Here is a 3,632-nt window from a genome sequence, read left to right as displayed (position 1 = left end):
CGCAAAATTATTGCAAACGGGCTTAAAGATTAGTGAAAAATTTACAAGAAAGTAAAACATAGAGGAGAAAATAGCTAGCCACCGGTAAAGTCTCGCCAAATGTTCGGACTCAGAAAAGAGCATTTATTATACTAAAACCAAGCGTCGACTAAATTCGCGCAAAATTATCGCAAACGGAATTAAAAATGAGTGAAAACTGGACAATTCTTAAAACTATACAGTGTTCTTGGGTAGCACTAGGTAAGGTTTATAATTCCCAACTGCTTCCAGCTGTGAGGACATGGAAACCCCGATGCCCATCAGAGGCGCAGAGGTTAACCGTGATCACGAAGGCGTGTTCCTCCGGAGTGAGACTTGGTCATTGCATGTCGGCTGAGTTGACTTGTGCGATTATTCCTAATGTGAATAAGTCGTCTGTGTAAATTTTGATAGCCGGGAACGGCGTTTGCGCCGTCCCTACTTAAATAATAAATATGCGAACAAAATACGAGACAGTGCTGTCCCAGTGGACCAAAACTTCGTAAACGATATCGCAAACGTGAGTTACGCGAAACTCAAACGGGTAAAACTATCGAATTCAGATCCAAAAACGATAAGAAAATGAATCACTAGTCGCTCAGTTTGTGGCAGTGAAAGTTTCGTTTTCGGTAGCTCGCAGAAGGTATCGTTTGCGGACCTTTTATGATATCTTTTGCGAGCCTTTTATGCCATCTTTTACGATACGATTTTAATATCATTAACAAGCCGAAAATAATATTAAAAGTAGCCCACTAGTAATATTAAAAGTAAATTAAAAACGAGAAGGAACGTGTGAGTCGTTTCTGGGGACACGACTCTACTTATACCCGTACTCAGTCAGTATATACATTTTTTAGCTTATGATTTTTTAGAATTTTAGGCGAAATTTTGAAATACACTTGTAGCAGTGTGATATCACATGAGTCTGGAAACCAAATTTGGTTGCCCTAGCTCTTATAGTCTCTGAGATCTAGGCGCTCAACAAGACAGACAGACGGACAGACAGACATGGCTATATCGACTCGGCTATTGATGCTGATCAAGAATATATATACTTTATGGGGTCGGAAACGTTTCCTTCTCTGCGTTACACACATCCACTTTTACCACAAATCTAATAACCCCTTAACTCTTTTTTGCGTACGGGTATAATAATGTTTTTTGTCTCGTATTTTGTCTCGGCCAAAAATTGTAGAGCCCACACAGTATGTGTGAATACATGGCACACACACATTAACGTAACCTGGAAACGAAACTCAGAACAAACTCAAAACGGTTTCGGAAAATAAGAATTGATAAAAATTTTGTCGTGTCTGTTTACACACATACATTTGCAATGCTCAGCTTGCTTTCGCTTCCCGACATGAGTCATACATGCCGAACGGCCCAGCTCCCGACCCGAATGGCCTGGCTCCCGACCCGAATGGGCTCCCGAGGAGCTGGGACAGAAAACTCAGCTGCGCCCCTTTCGTTGTATGAACTGGCACATACTGTATACTGTATGGTTGGTGGTATAACACACATCCAAAAAAAATGAATATATGTATATAAATATATACATATTTGCATACTCTTCAAGTACCAGTTATAAAAAGAGCGAGAAGGAACGTGTGAGTCGCTTCTGGGGACGCGACTCTACTATCAGTGATATGATTTCTTAGAATTTAAAAAAAAATTTACATATTACATTTTTTTGCTACATCTGTTATCTACATCTACAATGTATATTCTACATCTAACATGTAGCTTCTACATGTATCATTTAGATTCTACATCTCCTCCACTGAAGGGCGCTCGCTCACTGAACGCGGCAGAGTGTGCGAGCGAGAAAGAGAATGAGTAGCCTGTCTCATGCAGGGTGTGGCGATGGAAGCAACTGAAAATTAATTTCTTTATTCTGGCTATAATTATGATCCGATCTGATTCAGATTCGGCAATCTGGTAGATATGATTATTCTCTACGATACTGCGTTTTTAGTTTGATCGTATCTTTAAAATTGTGCCTGCCACAGATTTTCGTCCTTTGTGGGGGCGGGGCGAAATTTTGAAATACACTTGTAGCAGTGTGATATCACATGAGTCTGGAAACAAAATTTGGTTCCTCTAGCTTTTATAGTCTCTGAGATCCAGGCATCAAAAAAGACGGACAGACATGGCTATATCGACTCGGCTATTAATGCTGATCAAGAATATATATATTTTATGGGGTCGGAAACGTTTCCTTCTCTGCGTTACACACATCCACTTTTACCAGAAATCTAATATACCCCTTTACTCTTTTTTGAGTACGGGTATAAAAACCATAGAGCAGTGTCCCAAAGCATACGAATTATTGAATAAGGGTTCTTTTACTTGCGCATGAGCTAAGCCTATGTTGACATGTTTGGCTTCTATATAATTTAACGAGTCAGCGTAACCTCTCTGAAGGATACTGCTGAAATTTAATTTTTACATTTAAAATGTATTGTGGAAAAATTTATATTTTTAGAAAGTTAAAATAAATTGTGGATGGAGTTCACTATTTTTAGGGATCTTCTTTAACTTTGAAATCGTGTATGTTGACATAATAATGCAAGGCTTTCAACTATTTATGTTACAACTGGTGGTTTTTTTTTAAATAACAAGCGTACATTAATGTGTATATGTATGTATATTTATATATATATATTACGAGGGTAACTCTGTAAGGTAAGTAAGAATGTCGTATTCCAAACCAATTGTCTTTATGCAGTGAATTGAAAAGGATTATTCAAACTTTTACTAATCTATAATATTGCTTGCTAAGGAGAAACTATGCTTAATCAAGGATGTCGATTAGAAAGTAATGCAGTCTTAGATCGGGTAGCTTTAGAAAATTTGTCTGATTTGGTGCATAAACAACCACAACAATAACAATACCAATTCCGTCGCTTTCGTATAATTAAATATGCAATACATATATTCTATAAGTAACATACATCAGAAATTTACGACTGATTTGGTTGGATTTAGCAGGATTTTATGGTTCGATTTTTGTTGCGCTATAAGTTTTTACCCTGCTTATACCCTGCAGTTCTGGCTGTCACGTCATTAAAGTGTCATAGGAAAAATTGTTCGGGCGTTTGCATAGAATTCTAGCGTCAACTGCTGCAAATCGAAGCGGACACATAAGAAAGAGAAGCAGGTCCCCATAGATTTCCCTCTCTCTCATATTTCTAGTTTTTTTCTACCTGCATTCGACCCTAACTCTTCTACTCTCGCTCATTTCGTCTCCTCAACCAACCACCAATTAATTGGTGCAATCTTTTGTTGCGAGGGCCTGTTATTTTTTGTTTTTGTGCGTCTACTTAGATGTTTATTCCTTTTAAAAGTAGTTTTTCAGTGTTTTTAAAGTCAGGTAAGTGGATTCAGTGATTACAGTGTGTGTTGTTAGTTAAATTACATTTTTACATGGGTTTCGCTAGAAAAAATATGTCTAGATTCTAGAACATTCTAGCCGCGTGGTTAACCGAGTGTTTCGCTGCGCGTGTTTTTTTTCGCTCGAGCAAACCCATGTAACAGTAAATATTGGATTTTTAATTTAAAAAAAATATATATGCAATTTGACTTATTTATTTACATATAAAAAAAGTTCG

General features: G+C 37.5%; 1 non-coding gene across 1 annotated transcript; it reads left to right on the top strand.

The window, feature by feature from the left end:
• Nucleotides 1-292: 292 nt before the first annotated feature.
• LOC121404692 lies at nucleotides 293-460 on the top strand. Its single transcript, XR_005968143.1, has one exon. It is a non-coding gene; the product is annotated as a U1 spliceosomal RNA (small nuclear RNA).
• The last annotated feature ends 3,172 nt before the right edge of the window (nucleotides 461-3,632 follow it).

The sequence above is a fragment of the Drosophila obscura genome, unplaced genomic scaffold, assembly GCF_018151105.1.
Source record: "Drosophila obscura isolate BZ-5 IFL unplaced genomic scaffold, ASM1815110v1 contig_31, whole genome shotgun sequence".
Lineage (NCBI taxonomy): Eukaryota > Metazoa > Arthropoda > Insecta > Diptera > Drosophilidae > Drosophila > Drosophila obscura.
Note: the sequence above shows the minus strand (reverse complement) of the source record. Positions and strands in the feature narration are given on the sequence as shown.